Here is a 16,306-nt window from a genome sequence, read left to right as displayed (position 1 = left end):
CTTTTACTGCCCAGGCATTAGCTTTTAGATCCATTCTTAGTTCTTCCCTTATTACCTTTTTAGGCGGTTAGGCACCAAATCACCATTCGCCTCTCCGATGCTCCCGGTCTCATTTGCTTAGGCCCCATGGGGAGTCCAGACCCAACCAATCTGATAAACTTAGAAACTCATAGAATACCATTCAAACAATCCCCAATGGAATTGGATCAGTGGTCAGGCACCTTTAGATCTTGGCCGAATGAAACCCTGGGTTGGAAAGAATGGTACCAAAGGATAGCCAACTCCAAGAGGGTTCAATGGGACGACCAAAAAATCGGCCAGTGTATCAATCTTTCTATGTCTCAGATGGAGAGGAATGAGCCATTGGTGATGGCAGCCTCCTACTTCTGGTCCGATGCCCTCAATGCCTTCCTTTTCGGCCAGGCCTATGACCCCCACTCTGGCCGATGAAGTAATGTTGACCGGTCTCGATATTTCCTCTCCCAATACCCCCTTCCATTATCTGGCCAAGCTGTCCTACCGGCTGGAGACAAAAGCAATCGGCGGGTGGAAGGGGTACATCAAGAACAACATGAAGACCAGGGCCGTTTCAGAGAGAGAGTACGCGACCTTTCTGATGATGTGGTTGGAGAAACATCTTTTCTGTGGCAGAGCAGTCGGTCCGTCTTCCAACACACAAGCTTTGGCCGAAGCATTATCGAGAGGAGCCTCCGTCCCCCTTGGGAAACACCTGCTGGGATCAGCCTACCACATGCTGCATCAAATTAGCGTCAAACTATCCAAAGGAGAGCCGATTGGAAACCCAATTGGCCCCTGGTGGTTTATTAATCTCTGGCTCAACTTGTATATGAGCAAGATCTCCCAGCACCGGGTGGAGCACATGACCTTCCCCAACATTGAATCGGAAGAAAACCCCACTGTACGGCGCCGATGCACTTCTTTCAGCGAGGCAGCATCAGTCTTCCCCGGTTGCCAGCTTACTGCTACCAAAGTAGCCGAATATTTCAGATGTTTTTATAACAGCTTTAGTGAAGAAACCATCAGTTGTTACCCGTATTAGAGGGCAGAGCCACTGTTTGAACTCCCTTTCTGTTATGATTCGACGACCAACACCTTTGAGAATGACCTCATGGACGTCTTGATTAAACCGGGGATCTTGCCGGCAAACTTTTTCTCGGGGAAGGATGCCCCTACTTATGAATTTTATAACCCATCAGTCGTGGCACGACAATTTGGCCTAGGTCAGCTGCCGATTCGAGTCTACTTTGCCGGTCGCGTGCAATTCCGAGGCGGGCTCACCAAGGGCCTTGACCACAATCAGCTGTGCGACCGAGTGCCTGACTCCAGCACCATTGATTTGAACGACTGGATAGTAGCTCCTTTTGCTGTCCAACCGTTTAAACTATGGTGGGTAGAATGGAAACAACATCTATTTTGTGCATCCCCCACGACATATTGCAATGACCTGGATCCTGAGAACATCGACCCAAGTGCAGAGGTATTGCTCATTCTTCAGCCGATTCTGATGTTATTTTCTTTCTTATGCCACAAATTTGTCACTAACTCTTGCCTTCTTTTACAGTCCGGGAGTTAACTTCCTCCGAAACGCAGCCGGAGTGGCAAGCCGATAGAGAACTGCCATCCATACACGGAATTCCCACTCATCGGCCACCGCGCCCCGACGATTGACGACATCACCACCGGCCGATCGAAGCAAACACCAAGGAAAACTGTAAAGAAGACAAGCCGCCGAGTGCGCGCCCGTATGGAATCGTCCGATCCATCTACGGCGGCGTCGGCGGAATCTTTGGCTGCGCCGATTCTCCCGATCATCAAGGAGGTTGACCCCCAAGCTGCTACAGAAGCTGGAGCGACCGCTGCATCCCTGCTACTAGAAGCCATTCAGGTAACCTCATGTTCACGCCCTTCTGAGTATTCTCCCAATACTGACTTCTTCTTTATGTTAGGCCGCACAAGTTGCCTCGGTGCCTCCGTAGCAATCGGCAACGCCCCAAGCAGAAATCGGAGCACCGGTGCTTCCTCCCACTGAGGTATAGAACCCCTTAACTCAATTCTTTGATACTTAATCAACAGCTTCACCGATCCTGATGCAGGCTCTTGGTATGTCAACTGTACTTTCTCAACAGCCATCGGCTAGGAAAACTTTCCAAGAGGCCGGTCCGAGCAAGATGCCAATAATCGTCGAATCCTCCTCTTCTGATGAGCCAGCCGCACCAGCTCCTGAACCAAGGGTAGCACTCCCGCAGGCACAAGTAGAAGAAATTCATCTCAAAGAAGTAAGAGATTTGTCACCCGAATCGGCCAATTTCATATTACCGTCGGCTAATCCATTTTTTTATTTTGTTTCTTCTGCAGGAATAGGATACTCCCAATAACAGTCTCTTCTCCTTTGCGGTCGCGCTTTCTGATGATGAGGAGGTTGCCTCACGTCAGGTCACCTTGAGCTTAATCCCTGATGACATCCGTGCCAAACTTGAGAGCATACGGACCCTCCTCCAAGAAGACATCGGCCAATTGGTGGAGGATGCCTCGCCGATTCGGCAGCTCTTCAGCGATGTCAGCGGCCGAGGCCCGGAAGAGGCGGAAGAAGCCCTGGAGCTAGCCGGGTACATTAAATCAATGTGGATCCCAGTGTTCAGGGCTTTGCGCCATATGGCCGATCGCGCTAAGCTGGCTAAAACTCATGAGGAGGAAGACTCCTACAAGCACTGAGCCCAAGAGGTACATCACCGGATCCACTTCCTTGAAAATTCTCGTCCAGGTATCGTCGGTGCTATAGATCGCCTCAAGCGCCGGAGGGCGGAACTTGCTAAGGAGATGGAGCAGGTGACCAAAGACTTAGCCATTGAAGCGAAGAAACTCCAAGACCTCCCCTCTGTCATCGCCGATCTAAAGCAAGAGAGGCAACACCTGGCCCACGAAGCAATCAGACTTCATCGCCACATGCCAGAAGTCCCAGGATCGGTGGATGATGACCAGCGAGTTTTAGACTCGGCCGATCAAGTTAGGCAGCGAGCGATTGCGGCCATTAATGCCCTTCTGGGATGAACTGTAAAAGTGCTGGCATTTGTAAAACATTAAAGTTTTCAACCGTTTGACGTATGAATCCAATTCTGATCCGTCCTTTGTGGCAGCCTTTAATTTATTACTCCATTTACTCCGACGAGACTCATCTTACCAAACTCTTGCCTGTTTTCTTCCTATAAGTATGAGACCCCGTATTGTTTCCAAGGGCACTTGCCTCGCTCGCCCTCTTCCCTTCTAGCAGTTTATACCACCTGTCTATTACCAGGATGTCCTCTCCATCTTCTTCCTTCTCCTTCTCCTTCTTTAACCAGGTATGACATCTTTCCTTTATCCTCTATTTCCTGACTTGACATTTTGATCAGCCTGACGTCGAGAGGCTATCTGTCAATTTTTAGTCGAGACGTCTTAGCCCTGAATTGGAATGAGCAATCGAGATCATGCATTTCTGACGAACCCTTGTCTCAGGAGGACAGAGATTTGATCAGAGCCCACCGCGAAGAACTCAGGGACCACATCCCTGCTGAAGTTCAGAGGATCTGGGATCACATCGACGCCAACTGCTCCAGGCGGCCGCCAATCGAAAGGAGTAATCCACTTCCTCGTCCAGTTGCCCTTGAAGATGCCGCGGTGAGAACGTCTTGACCACCGCTGGATCGGAGCCACCCTCTTCCACGCCAGATTGAGGTTGAAGCCGCGATGAAGGATGTGGAGGAAAGGAGCACCGCCTCCTGATAGAATTAGATTGGGTAGAGAAGGATCTTAAGAAAAGACGCGGTTAACAGAAGTGTTGGTATTTTTTATTCTAAGGGCGACCTGTACCGTGTCGGCCGTGTACCCTATCGTTCGTACCGAATAATAAATCGGCCGATTTGAACGAATATCTTTTTCTCGAGGTGATTTTGTTTTTGCATCGGCTACACAATTTACCAGGAGCTGGCCGTGTCATCTTGATATGCTCCAAAACCACTTATGCATCGACCCATATACTAGGGTAGTATCTTTTCAGGTACCTCCCGTTCAAGGCTCTTGTGAATTATTCTCCTTCGATCGTCTCCAGTATGTACGCATTTTCGGAAGCGCATCGGCCGATTCTATACAGCCCTTCCCAAGTGGGCGACCATTTACCGAACTTAGGATCTTTAGCCCCAATCGGCAGCACCAATTTCCATACCAGATCTCCTCGGGAGAATTGCTTGACTTTAACCTTCTTGTAGTACCACCTGGCCACTCTCTTTTTATTTTCCTCAATGCTGATCAGGGCCCTCAGTCGTTGACCTGCCAAATCGTCGAGTTCCTCTTTCATGAGTGAGGAGTAGTCGTCGGTTGTCAACTGATCCTGAAGCGATGTACGTCTTGACCCCGTTCTTAACTCCCAAGGCAATACTGCTTCGTGACCATACACCAATTGATAAGGGGATATCTTAGTAGTCCCGTGGCAGGCCATCCTGTAAGCCCATAAAGCTTCGGTCAAACACAAATGCCACTTTTTAGGCTGTTCCTCAATTTTCCTTTTGATCAACTTTATTATCCCCTTATTGGACGATTCAGCTTGGCCGTTAGCCTGAGCATAATATGGAGAAGAATTTAGCAATTTGATTCCCATATCGGCAGTAAATTCCTTGAACTCTCCCGAAGTGAACATCGTTCCTTGATCGGTCGTGATAGTTTGAGGGATACCGAAATGATAGACAATGTGGTCTCTTACGAAATCGACCATAGCGGCCGATGTCACGGCCTTTAGTGGGATCGCCTCCACCCATTTGGTAAAATAGTTAGTAGCTACTAATATGAACTTATGTCCCTTACTTGATGGAGGATAAATTTGACCGATGAGGTCTATTCCCCAACCTCTGAACGACCATATCTTGATTATCGGATTCATGGCCGATGCGAGCGCACGTTGTACATTTCCAAATTTCTGACAATCCTGACACCCTTTATAATATTTGAAGCAGTCTTCAAGGATCGTCGGCCAATAATATCCGTTATTCCTAATCCTCCACTTCATTTTATGAGCCGATTGGTGAGCTCCGCACACGCCTTCGTGGATTTCTCCCATCAGGATCTTTGCTTCCTCCGTCCCCAGGCATTTGAGCAGAACCCCATCAATCGTTCGGTAGAACAAATCATCTTCTAGTAGTACATACTTTGTGGCTTGAAAACGCACTCGCCGATCCACTTTCTTAGATGGATCCTTTAAGTAATCGGCAATCTCTTTTCGCTAATCGTCGGCCGCAAGTTCCAGAGCCATGGTGCCTTGAATCGGCCGATACCCGGATGCATGTTGGGCAAGTCTGTTAGCCTCCTCATTATAGCTTCTGGGAATATGCTCAATAACTGCGGACTTGAATTCCTTCAAAAGTTGGAGGCAATCTTTGTAGTAAATTCTCAAAACATCATCTTTACATTCAGACCTCCCTGTCAATTGGTCTACGATGAGCATGGAATCCCCAAAAATTTCCACAGCGTCGGCCTTGATCTCTCTCAATAATTGTATCCCTTTCAGGACGGCTCGGTATTCCGCCTGATTATTGGTCGCTGATGCTTCTATCGGTAGAGAGAAATCATAACTTGCCCCCGAGGCGATATGAGAATGATCCCGATTCCTGACCCGGCCCCACATGAAGAACCATCAAAGTATAGAGTCCATGGAACCGGCTCAACGACAGCAATTTCTGGTCCGCAGTGCTGGGCGACGAAATTGGCCATGACTTGACCTTTGACAGCTTTGGCCGATTCATATCTTAGGTCAAACTCTGACAAAGCCAAGATCCACTTTCAATTCCACCCTTTCAAAATCGGCAACGACAGCACGTCATCCTTGCATACGACTATGCATTCTGCCAATAATAGGTAGTGCCTGAGTTTGGTACATGAGAAATAAAGACACAGGCACAATCGTTCTACCAGGGAATATCTCGTCTCGGCGTCCAGAAGTCTTCTGCTAACATAATATATCACTCGTTCCTTTCCTTCGAACTCCTGTATCAGCGCCGATCCGATAGCCTGTTCATCAGCCGATAGGTATAGCTTGAACGGCTTGTTAGCTTGTGGTGGGACCAGTACAAGTGGTGAGATTAGGTATTGCTTGATGTCTTCTAGTGCCTTTCGTTGTTCTTCTCCCCATACGAACTCTTGGTCGGGTTTCAACCTTAATAACGGCGTGAAGGCTTGAATACGTCCGGACAGGTTGGATATGAATCTCCTGATAAAGTTAAACCTTGCCGATTAGGGACTGCAACTCAGTCTTGTTCTGTGGGGCCATGACTTTTTTGATAGCCGCTATGATCTTTCGATTGACCTCTATCCTGCGCTCATGAACCATGAATCCCAAAAATTGCCCGGCCGACACGCCGAATGCGCACTTGTTCGGGTTCATTTTGAAACCATGCTTCCTTGTGCATTCCAACACCTCTCGCAAATCGGCCAGATGTTCCTGGTGTCCTTTTGACTTGACCACGATGTCGTCGATGTAGATCTCCACCAGTACGCCGATAAGCTTGTGAAATATATAATTCATGGCCCGTTGATATGTAGCGCTGGCGTTCTTCAATCCAAAGGTCATTACTACCCACTCGAATAAACCAAGGTGGCCCGGACACCTGAAAGCCGTTTTCAAAATATCTTCTTCGGCCATTAATATTTGATTGTACCCGGCGTTTCCGTCCATGAAACTGATGACTTTATGTCCTGCGGCGGCATCTATTAACACATCGGCTGTCGGCATTGGATATCCATCCATCGGTGTAGCCTGATTAAGGTTCCTGAAGTCAATGTACACGCGCAGCTTTCCTTTTTTCTTGTATACGGGTACAATATTGGAGATCCACTCGGCATAACGGCACTGCCAAATAAATTTCGCTTCAATTAGCCTTGTAATTTCGGCCTTTATATCGGGTAAAATTTTAGGATTACATCATCATGCGGGTTGCTGATATGGCCGATACCCCAACTTTATGGGTAACCGGTGTTCAACAATGGACCGGTCTAAACCAGGCATCTCATGATATTCTCAGGCAAAACAATCCTTAAATTCTTTCAATAAATCTGTCAATTTACATTTATATTCTGGATCCAAGTTAGCACTAATGTACGTCGGCCTTGGTTTGGTGCCATCACCTAGATCTATCATCTCTAATGAATCGGCCGACGTAAACCCGTGCCCCAGCTTCCCATCTTCTCGGACGAACTGATCCATCTAATCTGAATCCTCGAAGCCGACTGCTCGGATCGGTTGTAGGCCAAAATCGAACACTTTTAGAAAATCGGTGTCCCAAGTTCTTCCGGATATGCACTTGACGTGTTCGCAGCTCCACTGTTGCGTGTAAGCTGCAGCAACGCTGTAGGCGGAATCGGCGGTGACTATCTCGATGTTGTCGCCGACCCATTGTACGAGGCATTGATGCATTGTAGATGGGACGCAACAATTTGCGTGTATCCAATCGCGACCGAGCAACATATTGTAGGACTCTTTGCCATTAATAATAAAGAAAAGTAGTAGGAAACGTCTTACTGTCGATGGTGAGGTCGACGCAAAGTGGCCCGCGGGTGGGAGACACATTGCCTTCAAAGTCCTTGAGCATCATGTCCGTTTTGGTCAGATCCTCGTCGCTTTTACCCAATTTCCGGAACATGGCGTACGGCATGATGTTGACTGTAGCGCCTCCACCTACTAGTAGCCTGGTGACAAGTCGTCCATTGACGTGCCCTTTGAGGAACAACACCTTAAGGTGTTGTCGTTTTTTGTCTTCGGGTTTCTCAAAGGTGGCTGCCATTGGCTCCAAAGCCAATTGTGCCATCTGTCCCTCCATCTCCGACGTGTCATACCGATCGGCGAGAGTCATGAACTCCATCGGCAAGATGAACACCATGCTGACATCAACGGCCGATTCCTGGTTGACGTCTTTTTCCTTGTCGTTTCTTTTGGGGTGCCAAACCCGAGGTCTATCATTTTTCTTATCCACCTTCTGTTGCTGCTCTTCTTCTTGTTGTTCCCATTGGCGCAGACGTTGGATCCTTTATTTTTGGGATTTGGTCAATCCATCAGGGCACCACCTGGGGTTCACCGGTTTGGCCGGCGGTCTGGCGCGCCCCCATTCTGGCTCCCGTCCCAGGGGATTTTCGTCTGACACGCGAGCATCGGCCATCTCTTCTAGCCGATCATGTGCGCTGACTCTGCCCCCTGGTCGGTCGTGCTGGTCGGTCGTGCCCCTTGGCTCATCGTATCGCTCGCGTGTGTCCTTTGGCCGATCATATCGGTCACTTCTGCCCCCCAGCCGATCACGCACTGAAAGGCGCCGGTCCTCTTGCTCGCGCCAGTTTCTGCTGATTGGCTTTAATCCTCTATCCTTGGAGCGAGACCTTCTGAACGGGCAATTATTGCGATATGGACCGCTGCACTCTGGGCAATTATTGGCCGATGTCAACCTGAGGTTATTTTCCCAGCAATGGATGAAGAACGGGCATCGCCAATGATCTTCATGTCATCGCATCATTTCTTCGCGAAATCTTGAACTCTCCTGTTGCCACTGGTATTTGTTGAGCAAGAATTGGGAAGTGATGGGTCTGCGCGGGCCTTCCGATCCTTCACCTTCATCATCCATCCGTCTCTTCCCCTTGACGTCTTCGGTTGTAGCTTGATTCCTGAGGTCCACAACGCCACTCTTTCTAGCCGATTCCGACGTCAGCACTTTGTTTGAAGCGCGTTTCTTCCCGTGTCAACCATGTTGGTGGGGAAAGGATGCTGATCAATCTTCATTGGTTTTGCTGGCTTTATCGGGATTTCGAACTTGAGCCTGCCTTGCTCGATGGCCGATTGTATTTGCTGACGGATGATCTTGCACTCGTTTGTGTCGTGGGACGTGGCGTTGTGCCATTTGCAATACTTCATCTTTTTCAGCTGCTCGGCCGATGGGATCGTATGATAGGGTGAAAGCTTGATCTACCCTTCTTGGAGGAGTAGGTCGAAAATTTTGTCAGCCTTTGACGTGTCAAAACCGAACGCTTCTGGTTTCTTTTTCCTGAAAGGACACAATATCGGCTTCTTCCCCTTAACCCACTCTGCTAGGCCGATTTCCGCCTCCTCTTCGGATTCAGATCCCTCCAGATATGCCACCTTCTTCTGAAAATTTCTTCGCTGATCAAAGGGGCGTACTTCCTGACCGGACAATTGGTGAACGATTTGATGCAGGCTTTTGAACTCTTGGGAAGCGTACTTCTCTTTGATGTGCGGCAGGAGACCTTGGAAGGCAATATCGGCCAGCTGCGCATTGGTCAGGACTAGGGTGTAGCACTTGTTTCGGACTTCTCTAAACCTCTGCACATAAGTGGACACTGGCTCGTCGCTGCTTTGCTTGAGGCTGGTCAGATCTGAGAGCTTCATCTCATGTACTCCCACGTAGAAGTACTTATGGAACTGCTTCTCCAAGTCGGCCCAAGTAACTATGGAGTTGGGTGGCAGCATAGTGAACCACTGAAAAGCCGACCCGGACAGGGACGATGAGAACAGTCGCACGCGCAGAGCATCCTGTGTAGCCGCTTCTCCACATTGGATGATGAATCTGTTCACGTGTTCCACAGTGGAGGTGTCATCGAGCCCCGAAAACTTAGTGAAGTCGGGAACTTTGTACCGATGGGGAAACGGCAGTAGATCATAGGCGGGCGGGTATGGTGTTCTGTACGTGTAAGTCTGTACTTTTGGCCTTAAACCGAACTGTTCTTGGATCACCTCTGCTATCCTTGCCATCCAGTCTACTTGCTGCTGATGAATTAGCGGTTGGGGAGCCGGTATATGTTGGTAGATTGGTGGCGGTATGACCGGGTGATGAACAAAAGTGTGGCGGAACCGCCCAACTTAAGCTGGTTTAAGTGCGCCTAATCGCTGTCGGAACAGCAATTATCCGAAACGCACCTAAAACAGCGTAAGTCCGGTAGTCCGTCGAGTGTCCCTAGGACTCCTCGAAGGATGCACGACGTGTCTCATAGCCATACATCAGGATAATATCCACGATGGGATAATATCAACATATATTACATTTTTATAGACATATCAAAGGTACGATATATTACAACCATAGTTTGAAACAAACTTAATAGTGCAGGTTAGCGTGGTTCTAAGAATTTAAAACATGAACCAGTCCGGAAGAAAAAAATAAACATTTAAGTTTTTTTTTCTAGAGTATCATGAGACTCATAAGATACCCTAGATCTTCGGAGCTTCCTCTTCGGTGGGTCCCTACTGGTTTTCTGAAAATAACAACAAGGGATCCCCTGAGTACGAAGTACTCAGCAAGTCTTACCCGACTAACCAATATAATAGCTTCCTTTGGAAGTGTATGCTAGCTTTTTGGTGTACTTGGCTAATGCAATTTTTGCCAAAAAGCTTACTACAAGTGATGCCTTAGTTTTATCTTTTATCTGGGTTAAGTTATTACCTAACCATTCTAGATGATGAGAAAAGAGTAAATACAACAATAAGGTATTTAAGCCATACATCACTCGTTTAGCAGCAAGGTATAACATTCATGAATTTACACTACGATGCTCAACAGTGATCAAGTGCATTCATAACCGAGAATTGCGGCGATCCGGATCCATTTACATCCTGCAGGAGAGTACCCTGATCACCAGCTATATACGACTGTACAGGTCGTACGTAATGACTTTTCGATCAGCAAATCCAATGATTGGGAATAAGACTACCCGGACCCAGGGACGCACCCCCACATGGGACCCCACGTCTGGCCTGATCACCATGTGAGTTTCAGGCTACGCCCCTGCCAATCTCCAGCACGTCAAGCGCGGGTACGAAGTATTCCCGATCAGAGAGTTTACTAACCTACTGGGCTTTGCTGGTCCCATACCCAGTAAGTGATCAGATGCTTATCACTTGATCAAAGGTTAAGACAACGAATCGTGCCTTAACCAAAATAACTAGCAGACAGAACTACATCTCTAGCTTCTGTCCGCTTCTCAATTTCCAAGCCTTCTTTCCATAAAGCACATGTATGACTCAAAGTTTTTCCTTAAGGTTGGTAAACCAAGCATTTAAGCAACTAAGCATTTCTAGACTTGGGTTATCTTCTAAGGTTTGAACAAGTGGCAAAGATGTCCTTAAAACAAGGTATGATCATACACAAGAATAGGTTTCAAGCAACTCCTAGACTTAGTGCATACATAAAGCAAATAACCGATAATTGGACACATGAAATGATAACTCCAAAATAGATAGGTATAAATGCACCGGGGCTTGCCTGGGATCAACAAAGGTTAGTTCTTCGGAAAACTTCTTTATTAAAAGAGGCACTCCACATTTCGCGAGTGCTGTCCATCTCCAGCTGAATTCCATGAATTCCACTTTAGGAGTTGTGACGTCTACGATTCAGTATATGCAAGAGTTAGAGATGCAAACTTTTGAATACAAGACTATACAACTTTCCTTCATGATAAAGTTGCAAGCCAACAAGGACTATACAATTTATCATGATAAAGTTGTAAGCCAACACACAAAAACCTGAAAAGATTAACCCACTATTTTATTTTCTTTACTAATCCTATCTTAGACCTTTTTCTTTATTTTTAAAAGCATTATAATAATTTTCTAATCTCAAAACTTATTTCCTATGACTTAATAATGGTTTGTGGATAATAAAGCATAACTCAAATTTTATACATTTAATAAAGTTTTAAGTATTTATTTAAATACCTTAAATAAAAAGGCATTAAATAAATACCTTAATTTTTATTATTTTTCCTAGGGTTTAAGAATTTTAATGCATAAAGGAAAATAAAACAAACTTAACAAAATTGGTTTCACTAATTTTGGGCACTTCTAGAATTTCCTGTGAATTAAATAGTGAAAACCGTATTTAACCTATTTATCTAATAAAAGAAAAACCTAAGGTTTATTTAAAACCCCCGGCCCAAACTTTTCTCACTCAGCTTTCTTCTACCCACCATCACTTCCACCTAGGGCCCATCCGGCCTCCTATTTCCTCCCTCTCTTCTTCACTGACGAGTGGGGCCCACGGCCGGAACCTTTCCTTGGGCCGAAAGGTGGCCCGCCGGCTCTTAACCTGCGACACGTGGGCCTCTTTGAGGCAGGCTTATTTGGGTCGGCTTTCCCCTTCTTCCCCCCTTCTTTTCCACCGGCCGGCCCATCTTCTCTTTTTCTTTTTCTTTCTCCGGCGATCGGCCTGTTAATCCGGCCCACGGTCTTCTTTTCACCCACCGGCCCACCTTCTCTTTCTTCTTTTAGGCCGCGCGGGCTAGCTAGGCCGGCGCCTTCCCTCGGCCCGAAACGGATGGCTGGCCCTTTTTTTCTTTCCCTCCCATCCTTGCGGCTGACGGGCGGGCCCCCTTGGTCACGGGTCTTGAAGCGTCCCGACATAAGTAGAGACTAAATGTGATCCAAATTATCAGTCCCAGGAGGCTGATAACACATTTATTCAACAGATAGTTCAGAAACCGTACAACTCCCGAAGGAGCGGGCGGGCAAGCCACACCCAGAGCAAGACTAAGGCAATAACAACACAAATCCAAGTTGCAGTCCAGTCGGACTCCGGGCTGCAATCGGAGCTAAGCGTCAGCGGAAGCATCCTGCAAAAGGGCCAACACCACAGGCAGCGTTGGGTGCAGACGCAACCTCCTACTCGAAGTCCTCGGCGACGAAGTCCGGATCCTCCTCTGAAGTAACAACACAAGGGTGAGTACAAAAGTACTCAGCAAGTCCAACCCCATCCACGGAGGGGGGATACAACAGAGTATGCACAAGAATAATCAAGGAATAAGCTGGGGTTTATTTGCAGTAAAGCTGAATTTTAGACACATGCAAGGTTCCATTTCAAAGAAGTTTCCTGAAAACATTTTAGTACACAATATATATCAAGTGGGGTTGATCCTACACAAAGAATCCAAGTTTTATCGCTACCGGACTCCCCGTCCGCCGTAGCGCACGGCACATCTGCCGGACACTCCCAAAATTCCACGCACCCACACACGCAGTAAAAATACCAGTCATCCTCAAAAGCTAGTTGTGTGACCGGGCCGACTCATCCAATGCCGTGGATACGGCTACCCGGATAGGTTTTAACTCTGCAGAGGTTGTACACTTTTCCCACAAGTAGGGTACCGTATCGCGAACACCTTAGTGTCGGTACGGATCCTAACAAAGCCATTACCCACCTTAGCCAACACTGACTAGTCATCGCGAGAGCGCTCAAGGGGTTAGCAACCCATCCACGGGGCCGTAACCGGGACCTAAGTCACCAAGAGCTTAGTCCTTTTCCAAGGCCTCCCGTTGCTCACCAGCACACCTGAAGCCTAGTAGTTTAGCTAGTGGGATTTATGCTAAGCCGTTGCCCATACAACGGTCGAGTGGTTGTACGATGAGGGAATTAGGCAGGATGACACATCAACTCGGTCCTTAGCCATGACAAGATGGATATCTCCCACACTGCTCAACCACTGAGGTACGAGCCTATCAATCCGGAGTTCCACACAGGAAACATCCATCCATCTCATCCACCACCTCTCTTAACACCCGAAAACCCAACTCCTCAGTTAAACATACTCACACGTTAATTTTCGAGTAAACAGGTGCAGTCATGTTTGAATTTGGATAATGAGTTCCTAAGCATTCTTAGCAGTATTTATCATCTAAACAGAGCAACTCATATTTAGAGATAAATATGGGACAACAAGGAATAGTCATAACAATCAAGGGGTGGCTATCCAACCATGTCTTGCGATAAAACAATATGCATTTTATAAAACAGGCCAATAGGTTGTGTCTGAAAAACTGGGTATTAAAATATGCATCAAAGGGTGAGATTGGACTTGCCGTTCTCAAAGCCTTCTGGGAGCTCCTGCTCGCGGTACTGGTCCTCGGGCTCGGGCTCGCGGTCGAACTCCTCCTCGCGCTCCTCCTCGGGTACTCCGCGATCTACGGCACACACAAACGAGCACACAATAAATAAAAGGAAAAAGGGTTTTACCCGATGAGCTCCGAACAGGAAACATGAACGGAAAATAGGTAGGAAGGGTATTTTCGTGGGATTTTGATATGCCTCGGCAGAGATATATGAGAGGAGGCCGTGGTCGAGTTTGGGGTTAATCGGAGGAGGTTTGGCACATGAAATGACGGGTTAAGGGAGTATTAGGGGCTTTAAAACGGGGTTTAGGACTGAACCGCGAGAGTAAGGGCCTATCTGTAAATACCTTTGGAATGGTGGAAGGGCCTATTCGCGAATAAGGGAAACTAGTGGGCTGGATCGCGAGGAGAGGGATTTACCCCTTCTTCTTCCTGGAGACAACCAGAAACTTGAGAAGAGCAATGGCCGTTGGCGTTCTGGTGGTGGGAGTGAGGAGGGCAAGGTGCTCGTGGTGAGGGTGTGGAGGTGGAGGCTCGGCTCTCCCCTTTTATAGGCGGCGCGCGGGCGGGCGAGGGCCGGGGTGATGATGGCGGCCGGACTTTTGACCGGTGGCGTGCCGGAGTGGTGGAGCTCGTGGATGGCGTGACGGCGTGGTCGTCGAGGCCACAGGGGCGGCGACCGGTGACCGGCGACACGACGCGACGCACTGAGCCAAGCGCTAAACGCCAAGGCGCGAGCGGGCGCGGTACGGGCGACGTGACGCGGTGCGGGCGCGGCGCGGCACGGGCTCGGCGCGGCAGGGCGCGGCGTGGGCGCGGCGGCGGCGCGGCGGGCGCGGCGGGCGCGGCGGGCGCGGGCGCGGCGCGGGGTGGGGCGGCGCGGCGCGGGCGCGGGCGGCGCGCAGGCGCGGGGCGGGGCAGCGCGGCGCGGGCGGCGGCGGGCGCGGGCGCGGCGCGGGGCGGGGCCTCGGCGCCCGTGCCAGGCAGGGGAGGGGGGGCCGGTGCAAGTGGGTGGGGTGCCAGGAAGTAAAAGAAGAGAGAGAAGAAAGGAAAAAGAAAGGGGAGGAAGAAGGAGAAGGAAAAAGGAGAAGGAAAAGAAGGAGGAAGAAAAAGAAAGAAGGAAGAGAAAGAGAGGGAAGGGAGGGGAAAAAGATGGCGAAATTTTCAGGATTCGTCTACGCGCGGTGACGGATTGACGGGCACGCGGCGAAAATTACGGGGAGTGGAAAATGGGGAATTGACGGGTCGGGGCCATGACGGCGGGTCCGACGGATGTGAAAGGATTTGACGGAGCTCGGCGGTCGGAAAGATTTTGGAAAGTGTTTTTTAACGGGTGATTTAACCGGGTGTATTTTACGGGCGTTACAGGTCTCTTCCTCCCCTGGCCAAGAACAGAGGCGCGCGCCGGCGGTTGGAAAAACCGGGCGGCCTGGCTAACGGCGGCTCGCCGGCGGTCGAGCGGGCCGGGGCGGCGGCGCCTAGGTCAGGTGCATCCGCGCCCAGCCGCAGCTCGCCGGGAGGCGGTCCGAGTTGGCCCCTCCACGGGCGGCTGTGGCTCGGCCAGCTGCCGGCCATGGCGGCGCACGGAGACGGCGCAAGCGGTTCCCACGACTCCCCCAACAGCTCCCACACTCTCGCAGGATGCCCCTAGACCCGTCAATTGAGAAGAAATGGCTGGTTCAGAGGCACGGGCTCGGCGCGGCAGGGCGCGGTGTGGGCGCGGCGGGCGCGGGCGCGGCGCGCAGGCGCGGGGCGGGGCGGCGCGACGCGGGCGGCGGTGGGCGCGGGCGCGGGCGCGGGCGCGCGTGGCGCGGCGCGGCGCGCGGGCGCACGCGTGCGCGGCCCGGCGCCTCGGCGCCCGTGCCAGGCAGGGGAGGGGGGGCCGGTGCAAGTGGGTGGGGTGCCAGGAAGTAAAAGAAGAGAGAGAAGAAAGGAAAAAGAAAGGGGAGGAAGAAGGAGAAGGAAAAAGGAGAAGGAAAAGAAGGAGGAAGAAAAAGAAAGAAGGAAGAGAAAGAGAGGGAAGGGAGGGGAAAAAGATGGCGAAATTTTCAGGATTCGTCTACGCGCGGTGACGGATTGACGGGCACGCGGCGAAAATTACGGGGAGTGGAAAATGGGGAATTGACGGGTCGGGGCCATGACGGCGGGTCCGACGGATGTGAAAGGATTTGACGGAGCTCGGCGGTCGGAAAGATTTTGGAAAGTGTTTTTTAACGGGTGATTTAACCGGGTGTATTTTACGGGCGTTACAAACCTACCCCACTTAAATTGAATCTCGTCCTCGAGATTCGGCTGAGTCCTGAACAGATGGGGGAATTCCTTTTTCAACGCATCCTCGCGTTCCCAAGTGGCTTCTTCCTCACCATGCCTACTCCATTGAACTCTGCA

This window comes from Setaria viridis, chromosome 4 (genome assembly GCF_005286985.2).
Source record: "Setaria viridis chromosome 4, Setaria_viridis_v4.0, whole genome shotgun sequence".
Taxonomy (NCBI): Eukaryota; Viridiplantae; Streptophyta; class Magnoliopsida; order Poales; family Poaceae; genus Setaria; species Setaria viridis.
Note: the sequence above shows the minus strand (reverse complement) of the source record.